The 15,505-nt window shown below is 32.9% G+C and overlaps 1 long non-coding RNA gene across 1 annotated transcript; it reads left to right on the forward strand.

The window, feature by feature from the left end:
• Nucleotides 1-561: 561 nt before the first annotated feature.
• Nucleotides 562-3,699, forward strand: LOC140818646 (uncharacterized). Its single transcript, XR_012115027.1, has 2 exons — nucleotides 562-1,836; nucleotides 1,868-3,699. It is a non-coding gene; the product is annotated as an uncharacterized lncRNA (long non-coding RNA).
• Nucleotides 3,700-15,505: the final 11,806 nt, after the last annotated feature.

The following is a 15,505-nucleotide window of genomic DNA, read 5'->3' on the forward strand; positions in this document are numbered from 1 at the left end:
GATTTTTGGGAGTAAACGACTGAGATTTGGAATTTGATTTCAACTGTAAAAATTTAGATAATTAAGTTAGCTTTCATTTCCAATTGACGAAACCTGTTTTGAGTAAGCAATGTACGCGATATGAATTTTTATTATATTAAGTGTCAAACAAAAAATCTGTATCAAAACATGCTACTCATGGTTTCTGTTGCGGTCAGTATTGGTCTAAAGAAAATGATAGAATATCATTTTGATGTCTCCAGATGCATTGGGAAAATTAAGTTAGGATTCCAACCATGTATTGTAAGTATATGTTGGATAAGTATGTTATGAGTTATGACCTTAAAATCAAGCCTAGGTACAAGTTGAAAATGACGAAATATAAATTTTTGACGAAAAGTTGATTATACGGAATTTCTTAGACTTTAAATGCGATTATTGAGTTAAAAAAATAATTGTAAGTGAAAAGTTGAATATTTTTGTAACGTCCCGAAAATTTAAAAGTCCACGTGAACCACATGCATGTAAATTATTAAATTTCTTTGGTATTTTATAAATTCTTTTTAAAACATAAAATGTATTTTTATTTTATTAAATTGTGTTTAATTATTTTTATGCATTTTATGCATTATTATTGCATGATAGGATTTAATTCATGAAATTTAAAAGTTCATGCACTATGATTTTTAAGTTTCATTTCACGCTCGAATGAGGAGCGGAGACGGGGAAATTTTCAAGAAAATTATTTTAATTACGCGATTAATTTTTATTAATTAATATAAGATATTTTAAAGGTATTTTTCAATAATTGAGATTTATTGGGTATTTTTACCCGCATGATTTTATTTTACCCGGTAAGCAAATTTTAGCGAATCGGGGAACTTTTTGAAGGTTCGGTTAATATTTTCAAAAACTTTCTAACACGAAATATTTTTCGGGAGTGTGTTTGGATTTAATGGGCCTATTTTTAAGTTTATTGGGCTTAAACTATTTTAATTTCTTTTAATTTAAAATAAAGACCCATTAAACTAATTGTTAACTATTTTAAATAATTCCTATTTGACCCTACACCCATTATCACCATCCCCTAACAGCCGACACCTTCATTCAGAATTCATTATCTTCAGTTTCAGAATTCAGTAGCTGAAGGTTTCGGTCCTCTCTTGGTTTGCAAAAGAAAAACTTCTCCCGGGTTCCTTCTATTCGTTCTTGCTCTCCAAACATCTAAGGCACGCATTGTACTTTCGTTTCTGCATCACATACGTCATATAAATGCTGTTTTGTGTGATTCATGTACTTAACATTCGGTCCATGCAATATTTTTCAGATCATGGTTTGGTTAGTATGGTTTTTGAGTAAATCTTTGCATCTCTCACGTTTTTCATGATTTGTTGCAAAGGGGCTGCCGATTTTATGTTGCTTAGGGGCTGAAGACGTTTATGATGAAGGGAGCTAGGTGCTGGAGTCGAATCTTGGGTGGTTTAGGTGAGAAGGTAGGAGAACCGATGGGTTTCACTTGGTCGCGCGGGTTGATTGTGGCTACATCGAAGGATTTGAGCGAGCCGGCGGTGCGAGAGACACTTATAGCCTTGGACCAGACCTTGGTGGGGCTGAGTCAGGGTCTAGGATGTCTCGGACACAGCTGGACGTGACCGTGAACCCGATCGAGCAAGTGGGAAGGATTTTGAACGAGTTTCGGGTGAGCTTCGAGTGTGGGTGTGTTGCAGCGTGCAAGGGCTGAATTCATGGGATGGTTCAGTCCATAAGGGTCCTAGGGTGGTCTAGAATAGGTTGGTTAGGTGCTGGTCCGAGTGGTCTCGAGCTAGGATCGATAATTTGCAAGTTTGGTCCATTGAGGTTTGAAGTTGTAGTATGCTGGAAATTCCAGCTGCTCGTGGCCTCCTTCTCGTGTGTTTTAGTGGGCTGGAAAATGTGGTTTAGGGGCTGGTAAAATGTAATTTAGGCATGGTTTAAGTTTGAGAAAATTTGGTTAAGTTTCAGGTCGATTCAGGTTAAAACGGAGATCTCGGTCCAAGTTTTAAAACAATTCGGTTAAGTTATGAAATGAGCTCGAGTTTACATCTAGGAATGCTTTTAAGAATATTTTAGTACATTTTAAGGAGTTTGGGAAGCTTCGGATCAAAATAATGACTTTTGGATTTATCCGGGATTTAATCACCGCACGAAACGTTAATTAAAGGATTAATTGAAACGCCTAGATTTCAGCTTGATAAAATTATGGGAAATTATATTTAAGCTCAAATAATTATTAGAAGTCTAAGTTTTTAATTTGGGAATTTTATGCTAAGGTTTGTTTTAATTCGGGATTAAAATGCATTAATATGTTATATGGAAGGATTAATTTAAAAGTCGTCGATTTAAGCCAAATAAAAATGTGAGAAAATTCTTGTAGGCTTAAATAATTATTTGGGACATGTTAGAGTCCATGGAATTAAGAAAAGATCAAAAATGTGATTTTTTTTACGTCTAGAGGTGAAACGATAATTTTTGGGTTTCTAGGGGCAAAATGGACATTTTGTATCCGAGGTGAGATTTTGGTCTTGGCAGTGCCCTGAGCACAAATTCATGATATTTTAAATGATTATGCATCATGTTTACGATTTTTAAGCAATTATGCATAATGTTTACGATTTTTACGTAATTATGATAAATACGTTGCATGCTTGGTTTAAAGGAAAAAAATTACGTATATGCATGATTTTATTAAGTGATGAATATTATGAGACGTTTTGAAGGAAGTGATTTAGTTGTGACTAACACGATGATACGATGACATGATGATATGATTGGAGATATCGTGAGGGAAAAGGCCCCAGAGGGAGCCCGTTTACGGGAAAAGGCCCCAGAGGGAGCCCGACGATCGTATTTCCATTGACATGATATGATGATATGATAGGCCCGGGCTCAGTTGACGGGTGAGAGTGTCGCTGATGTCCCCCGCCGCCGGGTACCACGGTTACACGTAGATGGATCCATCGACTGACATGATGACATGATGATACGAAAGTCACAGCTAATGAACTGAATTCAATTAAAAAGAAAATGTATACGTATATGATGACATGAGATGACATGATTTTACACGATATGATTTTACACGACACATATACGTATATGATGACATGAGATGACATGATTTTACACGATATGATTTTACACGACACGTATACGTATATGATGACATGAGATGACATGATTTTAATACGATATGATTTTACACGACACGTTTACGAATATGATGACATGATATGACATGCCATGATTATTACCATGTTTTGAAAGGACACGTTTACATATATGATTTTACTGCAGACACGAATGCTTTTAAGTTCATGAAAGGTATATTGAGTATGATATTTTTCACTGCTGTGTGCTATGTATATGTATTTGCTATTAACGGTGCAGGTGTGTTGAGTCTTTAGACTCACTAGGCGTGTGTGATGCAGGTGAGCTTCATGATGAGGAGACTTGAGGTGCCGAACTCTGAGTAGGCAGACCTGGTGCGGTGACATGACCCGAGGACCACATGTTTTCCGCATTTATGATTTTATGATATTGAGAGGAGATGAAAATTTTCCACGTTTATGATTTGGATGTTAGGATTTTTACTCGCTTATTTCCCATTATAATTTTTAAGAGCAAATGCTTATGAGTATTTTTAAATGATATTTTCAGTATGACAGCATGCCTATTTTTATGGTCGAATATTTAAGATCATTTTAAATGTTATTTCGAAAATGCGAGCTTTTATTTTTTTAAAAAAAATATCCAGTAGAATTTTAAAAATGAGTGAGACGTGTAGCTCAACTGGTACCAACACTTAGGAATCTAGGTACTTATCCTGGAGGTCCTGGGTTCAAGTGTTGGGGAAGGCGAAAGGAACCACTTTCCAGGAGTGGGATATTCTGTGAGTGGCGGCCCATGCTGGACCATCCTAACGACCCATGACCAGTGGTGGTGCGTGGGTATGGGCCGAGGCCTTTGTTGGTTTAGCCTAATGGCCCATGACCGTTACAAAAAAAGGCGCCTTTTTTTGTAACGACCATGGGCTATCCCGATCTTGGGCTCCCTCGGGGGCCTTGTCCCATCTTGGGTTCCCACTGGGGCCTTTTCCCTCACGGGCTTTCCCATGCGTCATTACTCATAGAACTCTCCAGCCCAGGAACTGGAGCTTGTGCCTCCCCAGAGTCATACCTCTCATACTTGGCATGGTGGTTTTGCTACATTATGATGTAGCTCCGATGTATGTTGTTACTTGAGCATTACTCTTGTTATCGTACCGTTTATTGGCTCCTATTATCCTGTTGTTATCGAGCTCTGTTCATGCATTGCATATTTCATTTTATTATATGTTTATGTATGATTTATGATTATTGTTATTTTTGTTTAACAGTTTCATACCAGAATTCTAACATCAGTATTTTATGTTTGGGGGCTACTGTGGTTGCTGACAGGGGCGGATTTAGTGTAGGGCGAACGGGGGCCACGGACCCCCCAAAAAATTTAAAAAAAATTTTAGCGACGGTTGTGACGGAAACCGTCGCAACATCCGCGACGGTTTTATCAACAACCGTCGCTATATGGAGGCTACGGCCCCCCAAAAAATTTAAAAAAAAATTTTAGCGACGGTTATTGATAAAACCTCGCAAAATCCGCGACGGTTTATTATAACCGTCGCCATATAACGACGGTTTTTGAGAAAACCGTCGCAAAATAAACTAAGCGGCCCCCCTAATGCCAAAATCCTAGATCCGCACTATGGTAGGTCACACGAGTAGTTTTGCAACATTAGGTGGAGGTTATGGCCGTTGAACTCTTGATTGAGATAAAATTTGGTTCTCAGGGTTGAAGTCTTTCAGTTAGTTCACTTTTATTATTTTGGAGTCTGGGCCGTTTTATGTCAGAGTCTATTGACCGGAAAGATGGCCAGTGTATTTGTATGGTGATTTGTAATTATTATGGTGCATTGGAACTTATTTTATGTTATTGTGAGCCTTGCGGGCTATATTTGAATTGCTGCCCGTGAATTGTTGTTTTATGCTTGGTCGGTACTTGTGTATGATTGTTTATGAATACCACAACGTCGTCCTTGATTTATTTTTCTTTTACAAGTATTTTAATTTCTTTGGTATGTCTTATTTACGGGAAGGTATGCCGAAATTTTTTCAAGTCCTGAAGTTCATTTTAAAGTATTTTAAACAATTTTTTGTCGCTCTAGATTTAAATAAATCAATATTTCTTGATAATTAATTGTAATTATAATAACCGGGTCTCATAAATATATAGATATAATTAAAATTATTAAATTATAAATCTTTGCTTTAAATAAATTTTATTTGTTTTACAAATTATAACCGAGTAATAATATCTATATATATATATATATATATATATATATATATATATATATATATATATATATATATATATTGAAAAACCATTTTAAATTTTTGGTATAATTTTAATTGTATTAAGTTGATTAATAGATCAAATAACATTTAAACTTACAAATTTTAAGAATAAATGCATACATTTTCAAGTTATAAAAAATGTAAGTCTCAAAATCACAAATTTTATGGATTAAAACTTTTGTATTGGGTGAAGTTTCATCTCTTAGTTACAAAGAAATGAATTGTACGAACAAATTTAATTTAGATGTCTTTAAGGGTTTTTTTGCTTAAAAAATTTATATTATTTAATATTTATTATTTAAAAAACTTTAAAGTTAAAAGTTATTAAAAAATAAAATAATTAACTTAAAATTTTATTTTTTAAAAATTATGTTTTTTCACGCTTAATATGGTCAACCAAAAGATTGATCGTTTTTCCACACTTTTGCCCAAATCGAAGCTTTTTGTTCACTTTTCACCATTAATCACATTTAAACGACGTTTCTTACAATACATGTATAAAAATATAAAACATGGACTGAAAAGTTTTAATAAACTACTTTGATGAGTGAACTAGAAAAAATAATTTCAATATAACAAAATATTAAGTAATTTTTTAATTTTTCTAATCAAATTTATTCATTAAACATTAAAAATATGGGTAACATAATTTAATTGAAACCATTGTGCATAAAATGAAAAGTGATCATATAAAAGCTGAATTTGATAATATTTTAATACTTCATTAAGAAATTGAACTTTGTTGTAAGAAGATTTTTTTTCCCCAAAAAAAAGTTTAAAAGAAAATTTAATAACGAATCAAAATATTGATAACCGTAATCAAATATTACTTACAATATTCTATTATGGGTTTAATTACAATATAATTCGGTTTATTTTTAAAAAATTGATATATCCCAATTAGGAGGAGTAATAGCTTAGTTAGAAATTTGACGTTTTTAAGTTTAACCGTTGTTTTACTTTTCTATGAATAATATTAATATATACATTAAGGCATAGTTTGGTACATGAGATAAGGGAGGGATTGATAAATAATCCTCCTTATCTCATGTTTGGTACATTTTTAAAAAGCTCATAATATCATGGGCCCGTGATAAATAATGTTTTAGAATGATAAATTGTCACTTCTATTAGGTGTGATAATTTTAGTCTAATGATAAAATACACTATAAATGACTTAACTACTCTCAATTTATAAATGATTTTTATAAATCTATGTTAGTAGGTAGAAATTAAAATCAAATAAATATTTTTATTTATTTTTATATATTATAAAATATGATAATTATATAAATGAATTCGAGATAATTATATAAATAATTTTTATAAATCTCTATAAAATTATTAGTATCACTCGATTAACCTTAAAAATTGATATTTGACTTGACTCACAAAATCAAGAACTCAATTATCATATTTTATAATATATAAAATTAAGTAAAAATGAATAAATCATGCAAACACTATCGGTGCGTAGACAGATAAAAAAATATGAACTCAAGCAACAACTTTGAAATTATAAAATTTATTATGATAAGGTTAATTTTGTCATTACAATCTAATATATAAATTTAATCACTCTTATTAAAATCATACCAAACATTAAATATCATATCCTACATCTTATTTATCCTTAACTTATCCTTATATTATATATCACATGTTTATCCTATCATGTGTACCAAACTATGCGTAAACATATATGTTTCAAAACATAGATACTTTTACAGGATTATAGTTTGTTAATAAAATAAAATTTGTTTTTTTTTACACTTATATATATATATATATATATATATATTTTCATAAAAAACTAGATACACATGGATTATAATAAAAACAAGAAGTGAAAGAATGTTAGGCTAGAAGCATTGACAAGAACAATGCTGAAGAAAGAACATCTCCTTACATAATAGAGAGAAATTGGTTCAATAACCTCGGTCAATTCTTTTTTTAAGAAAATGACCTCTTCAAGTGTATTTGAAATATACTTGAAGAGATCATTTTCTTAAAAAAAGAGTTAGACCGATGTTAAAAAATAAAATACTTATGTTAAAAATTAATGCAAATCTCTAAAAAAATGATTCTAAATTCCTCAATGTCACTGTATTTAAACGTCTAGACAAACCCGAAAATGATTCCTTTTCAAGCAAAATACATGGTATATCGAAAACTTCTGACTCTGTATGATCTAAAGCGATTTCGACTTTTGGTGATGCTTTTTGGGCATTGAAACTAATTCCTCTAAGAAATAGAATCCTTCAAAATCAGGAGGAATAATGAATTTTTCCAGTGCTGGGGCAAAGGAAAAAATAAGCTTAACCAATTCCATCATCAGAAACTCTATTGAATTTAAAAATATCGCAAATTTCAAGAAATTCTGTGATATGAGTGTTTGGCTCATCTAGTGCAGTTCTCCCAAACTGGACAGTATTCTGAATCATCTGAATAATGGTTGGCTTGATTTCAAACTGGTTCGCCATGATGGTTGGTTGCACTATGCTCGGATGTGCTCCATCAAGCGAATGTTGTGCGTACTCCAGCATGGGTATGCGCCTTGGCTCCTCGACACGTAAGTCTTCATGATGCTCTTCCTCACGCTCGTTCTTGTTCATCATGTCTTTAAGCATCTGTTGTAGTCTTCGTCTGCGAACGGTTCTTTCATTCTTGGGATCGAATACTTCAAGTTCAGATTCAAGAGACTTTGGCATGCACCGAAGGAGATATCAACAAAGAAATTGAAGGTGTCAACTCAAATAAAACAAATAAAGAATGCTAAAATAAATAACTGAGAATAAAATTGTGTATTAACAGTCCCCGTCAACGACACCAAAAACTTGATCGAGCAAAACTTACACTATAAAATTATCATTAAAAATCAATAAAATTCAAGTTTGATCTATTCTCAAGTGCACGATTTCAAGTAATAATATAGTGTACAAGAGTACGAATATCGTTCCTCTAGAGACTGCATTTCACGATTATTATTCCCAATTATTAAACCTTTAGCAACGATAATTTGAATGATTGCTTATTACTACAATGATTAAATAACAACTCAACGAAATGATTCACGGAGTAAATGATGAAATTAATAAGCTAAAATGATTGATTAAAGTTTCAATTAGAAATAAATTTTCTTGGAATCTCGGTTCACATACCCCTCCTAATTTAATTAATTCAATTCGACAATGATCCACGCTTTCGACAGGATTTTATAATCAATTGAACATGCCCTCTCGAGCTATGACAAACTAATTCAACACAGTGAAGTAATTAAATCTCTTTAATTATTTATCAAAGATGAATTGCATGTCGTTCTATGAAATCCCCTAACTTTTGACCTAATGGACTATGACTATCGACATGTATCCAACTTTATATCTCTATCGAAATTGTAAATTCACAGACTATGTTATCGTTCCTATCACAAGCTATTCTATCAAACTCAATCGCAATATGATATTATTATTAAAGTTAGCTACGCTTTACTAATGCAATGAAAATAATAGCACAATCAAGAATAAATCAAACGTAGAGAAATAAATTAACTAAACACTGTTTTCGGGGTAGGATCCCCTTAAATCCCAACAAATAATGAAATTTAGCTACTAGAATTCATGACAAAAATAATTAAAACAATGTTTAAACGAGAATTTTTAAGCTAGAAATACTAGACGTGACGAAAACGAGAAGATTGATGCTCAGAAATCTTGAATTCTTCAACTCCAAGCCTTCTTCTCATCTCCCAAACTTTGTGGCTGCTGAAAAGTGTATGTTTTTCGTGCCTATTTTTCCCCATATGCAAACTTTGCAGCTCCACTTGGTACGAGCGGTAATATTCTACCGCTCGAGAGTCGACTCTTCTATTTTCCACTCTTCAAAAGAAGCAGCTCGCGCCCGAGCGGTAAAATCCTACCGCCCGGGCGCCAACTCTTCTGTTCGAAAAGTAATCTTCGCGCCCGAGCGGTAAGATTCTACCGCCCGAGCACCAGTATTTCTACCAAATTCACTCTCTTTTATGTTGGCTAGTATAATTCTCCCCCGAATTCAGTTTTTGGCCATTTCACGTGCAAATTCATCAAGTACGAGTGAGCCATGCAAAGTCATCAAGTACGAGTGATCCATGATCATATGCATATTTTCATTCTAAAACGAACAAAATGTAGATGAAATGCATACATACGCAATGCAAACACACACAAAACTAATGCAGTAAAACACCTAAAAACGACACATATCAAACTTGTAAATGATCATACAGATATGTGTGGCCCGTTAAGTGTTAGCACGAAATATAGACACTTTTACTTCATTACCTTTACTGATGACTTCTCGAGGTATGGGTATGTGTATTTAATGAAATACAAACCTGAAGCCTTTGAAAAGTTCAAGGAATTCAGGGCTGAAGTAGAGAAACAATTAGGAATAAATATTAAAGCACTTGGATCTGATCCAGGTAGAGAATACTTAAGTACTGAATCTTAAGACTACCTTAAAGAGAATGATATTCTCTCACAATAGACCCCACCTGCCACACCCCAGTTGAATGGTGTGTCATAACGACATAATCGGACATTGATGGACATGGTTCGATCTATGATGGAATTCACAGAATTGCCACCATCTCTTTGGTGATTTGCGCTTGAAAATGCTGCAAAGTTGTTCAACCAAATCTTTAGAAAGGCAGTGGATAAAATGAGATATGATGGAAAAACCTCCCAAATATTCTTTCTTAAGAATATGATGTTGTTGTGCTTATATGAAGTAGACAGTGGGAGAAAAATTGGATAGCTGATCTAATTTGTGTTAGTTTGTGGGATATCCAAATAATCATGTTGGATATTATATCTATGATCCCAAATAGACAAACGTGTTTGTTTCAAGGAATTCCACCTTCTTAGGGAAAGAGTTTCTATTAGATAGAAAAAGTGAGATGATAGTTACCGAAGAGATTCGAGAACCACCCTTTAGAAATAGTAGAACCCAGACCCCAACATCTAGTTGAGGAAACACAAGCTTTTAGAAGATCTGAAAGGGTCTCAAGGACACCTAAGAGGATGAGCCTACTTCTTGAAGAGGGCCAAGATGAGCTCATTCCTGTATGTAATCCAAGAAACTTTAAAGAAGCATTATCATATGGCAATTCATCCAAAAGACTTGAAGCCATGTAGTTCGAGATGAACTCCATGTATTCGAACCAAGTATGGTCTTAGTAGATCCACCTGAGGGAATTATTGCCATAGGATGCAAATGGATTTACAAAAAGAAACTTGGCGCATATAGGAAGGTTCAAAGCAAGATTGGTAGCAAAATGATATACTCAAATGCAAGGTATTGACTATAAGAAAACCTTTTCTCCCGTCGCGATGTTCAAGTCTATTACGATATTTCTAGCCATAGCAGCATGGTATGACTATGAATATAGCTTGAAATTATCCATGAAGGATATGAGTGAAGCATTCTATATATTAGGAATACAGATCTATAGGGATGGATCGAAGAGGATGCTAAGACTTACTCAATCCACTTATATCGATACCATTCTGAAGAGATTCTCTATGAAGGAGTCCAAGAGAGGATATCTCCCAATGTGTCATGGTATGACTCTATCTACATCTGTGTGCCCTAAGACTGACGATGAGATAAAAACTATGAGTCGCATCCCATATACATCTGTCAAAGGCAGTCTAATCTATGGTCTGATATCTGCTCGACCCGATATTGCCTTTGCACTGAGTGTTATAAGCAGATATCATTTGAATCCCGGGTCATTGCATTGGATAGCAGTGAAGGATATTTTCAAGAAATTACTTCGCATGATATTTTCTCAGAGTTGACTTTGCATGATATTTTCATGAGTTAACTGTGCATAATATTTTCAAGAGCCCCGGTTCATTGCATTGGAAAGCCGTGAAGGATATTTTCAAGAGTTGACTTTGCACTGAGTCTGCCACTAGAAGAAAATGACTTTGCATGATATTTTTTTTAAAAAGAAAATATCCCATGAGAATTTTAAATAATGAAAATAAAAAATGATGATAAAATTAGAATCCTAGAAGGATTGAAATATAATATTTTTAAATATGTTATCAAACAGACACACAACACAATATTTACATCAAAATTTCTCCCCATCACTAAGCAAAAAATCGGCCACTTGAATTTTGGAGAAAACAATTGGACCGCCCTTCCACAACCACACCGTCACCCTAACACAGCTGTGCAGTCTTCGGATTTCTAAAGTTTTGGCGATCCAATATCGATACAAATTTCATTTAGATATCTAGTGCGATTTATACGAAGAATATATTTTCTAATCTTGGACTTGATTAGATCGAAGAAGGAGGTAGATCCATTCGTAGGGATTTACATGAAAGGCTATATTGTCTTAAAACCTGGAATAGTTGAAGTTGACATTATATAAGCAAAGGTAAATTAAATCTGAACACCCTATAAATGGTTTATATCATACGACGCCCAATGAACATTTTGAAGGCAAAAACTAAAATTTTAAAACTTCACGAGAAAATGGTACACCAACAAAGGTACTCATGTCGAGCCAGTAGTCGTTGGGTCGAATCGATTTTTCAGCTGAACTCACCTATGGTCTTCCGAGCGCTTTCAATGTACACTTCTAGCTGTCGAATTCTAGGGATAAATTTCAATTTTTTTTTGAAACACTTGGATTGGAATGGTGACGGCTTTATAACTACTCTCGCCTTTGTTAAAACTAGTGGCCATGGCACATACATTGCGTGTGTGAACCAAATATTTCTAAAGGAAATGAGCCTCAAATTCTTTGCTTGTAAGAATGTTAGTTGTCTAGCATATATACATGAGATGTCTTAAAATAAAAAAAGTACAAAGAATGAAGCAAACAAGTGACAAAATATATAATGACTCTCATATTTTCAAAAATATAGAGTAAGTGTCTAGTGAGCCAACTTGTGGCTTGAGTTTTATTAACTCTTATATAAAATAATCTTCATTTTAATAATATTTTACGATTTATCTAATTTTAACATTTACTTTATCTGTATACTCATGAAATCTACATAGATAAAGTATTTGAATATACAATAAGTACTATGAGGTCTACTTCTAAATGTAAGATCATGAAATTCATAAAGAAACGTACTGTATATTCTAAAAAGTTTCCTATTCGATTCAACAACCTAAAATAAGGATAAAGGTCGTTTGAGCGTCAGACTATCATATCTGATGTAAAAGTCCTGTTTTATTGGTAAAGACATGGAGATGTCCATCTATACAGATGAATGATCATTTGATGATGCACTGAACAACCATTCCTCGAACATTACAAACGGTTATCACTTATAGAGTGAAATAGTCCGTGGTTTGGTTGTACATCATTAGTCTTTTGACCCGGAACAACATAGAAACTATACGTACTAGAAATCACTTTGACTCGTTTTCCGACCCCGGCAGGTCATAAGGTGGAAATATTGGATGTAATCCTGACATACGTAGGAGTCAATGTTTGTGGTCGGGGATTTATCGCTCACCTGCGGGTGTGGATATCTTATGTAATCTGATGAGTTAATAGTGCAAGAAATCTCTTCCCAGAGTAAGACATGTGCATTTTGGAAATGTTTTTCTTCGGTTGCACATACCATGTCACTGTTGTTGTATAAAGATATATCGCATCATTATCGAATTTATTTGCATCTCTCGATATACCAGTTATTGCATATTCGATCGGCATATATGAGTTGAAGGGATTATCCTGTACACTAACTATAAATTAAGGTTAATTCAAACACTATCAATGATACTTAGGGGATCATGGATTGATGCTACTAAATGCTCATGCCATGATCCGACGGGTGTAATCAGACTTAAGTTCAGACGTTCTTGATCAAGGAGTTGATGAAAAATATGAGGCTAATTCGGGTAAGTTCAGATAAGAATAAATGTTATTATGAATAAAAATGAAGTTGTTAACCGACGACTAATTGTATCCCTGAAGCATTGAGAGTCACACAAGTATCGGATTCTATGTTCCCTTCAAAATAGTCAAATTTAAGGAGTTGAATTTGGAGATTGTAATTTGATGAAGATCAAACAGATTACTTATAAAAGAGTTTATAAGTAGATTCTATTATTGGAAGTTGTGGGATTTAGCTTAACTGTTAATTAAGTGAGGAAAGTGAAACTTGATTGTTTTAGTGAATGAGTTCACAAAACTGGCAGCTGCAAAAAATATATCAGCGGAAAATTTTTGAAATTTTCATTTTTCATTATATAAAAAAGTTTTGTACCCTCGATTAATCGACGTTGTCTGATTGTCGATCGAGATTATAATGAGTTTACAATTATTTATTCAGTAAATTTAAAATTCAATAATTAAATAATAAATTAGCAGTGACGACTACTAAGTATAAGATTCTCATGAAATATTATAGAGGTGTTTAGAATTAATTAATTAATTGAGTAAGTAATTAAATAATAATTATTTAATTATATTAAATCATGTATTGTCGAAACTTGATAAATATTATTTATTTAATCATGGTTTTATCAGAAGTTGAAAATACAACATGTGACAATGACTCATCAATGAATTAAATAATAGGATTGGAGAATCCTAATATAACTCTAATTAGTAGGAGTCCTAGTTAGATTATAAAACCTAGTAGAGTTTTGAAAAATAAATATATACAAGTTAGAATACTAATATGATTCTAACTCGAGAGTCTTAATGAGATTATAATTCAAGAGTCCTTGTATGATTCTAAGTCAATCCTAGAAATCTATAAATATAACATTCGATGTCATATTTTAGATGCAAGAATTTTCTTCTCCCTCACTTAACGAAAATCGGATACCCCTCTTTTGAAAGCACACGGTCACTTCTCCACAGCACTTTCATGCCACTGGCCCGACGCCGTCGTCGGATTTCTAAAATTCCGTCGATCAACTCTCGACGCAAATTTCATTTAGACTTTAGTACAATCTATTTGAGGAATCAAGTTTTTTATCGTGGACCTGATTAGACGATTAAATAATGATGAAGATCTATTCGTAGGGCTTTACAAGAAGGGATATCTCCACTTAAAATCCGGAATAGTTGGAGTTAGCGTTATATATGCAAAGGTCAATTATTCTAAAACACTTATAAATTATTTAAATCATATGACGCCCAATAAACATTTTGAACGTCAAAATTTGTTTTTAAACTTTCATTGCGCCTTGAGTACAAGAAAACGATACCCCAACAATATTTTCATTCGTTTATTAATGAGATACAATGTCAAAATAAAAATATCGGCTCCACAATAGCTCAATTAAAGGTCTTAAGTTGTTTTGATCATATTATCATGTTTAATAAAATGAGATATAAAATAAAAGTTAATAAAGTACAAAATTATTAATACTTTTAAAATTATTAATACAATGACCATACTGAATTGATGCTGGATAAATTCAAGTATTTGATCTAAAGTAGGTTTCTTGTGAGATATTTTCAAGTATATTTATTCTTGAGACGAGTTAACACTACACATATTTACAATAAAAATTAATATTTTGACATAAAAAATAATATTTTTTCATGGATGACCCAAATAAAATATGTCTCACAAAATTGAATCAATTTTCATTTGTCCAAAAATAGATTTCAAAAAAAATACAAAGTTAGTCAGATTATGATTTGAATTGTTATTAGAGTAGGTCTCATGTGAGACCGTCTCATGGATCTCAATCTGTGAGACGGGTCAACCCTACTCAGACTCACAATAAAAAGTCATATTTTTTAATGGATTATTCAAATAAAGACCCGTCTCACAAAATACGACCCGTGAGACCGTCTCACACAAGTTTTTGTCTTGTTATTATCATAGGACCATAGTCGTTCTTGGGAAACAATTATCACATTCTATGAACACAATATAGAAAAAATTTGTATTAAAATAATAGAATCCAATTATAGGGAGTCAGACATGAAGTACTTAGAAAATAAATCATTTTATAAAATAATAGAATCCAATTATAGGGAGTTAGAGAAAAAATTTTGTGTGTTAAAATAGATATATAAAATAAAATAATGACTTTATAAAATTCCAAAATAA

This window comes from Primulina eburnea, chromosome 17, assembly GCF_022965805.1.
Source record: "Primulina eburnea isolate SZY01 chromosome 17, ASM2296580v1, whole genome shotgun sequence".
Classification (NCBI taxonomy): domain Eukaryota; kingdom Viridiplantae; phylum Streptophyta; class Magnoliopsida; order Lamiales; family Gesneriaceae; genus Primulina; species Primulina eburnea.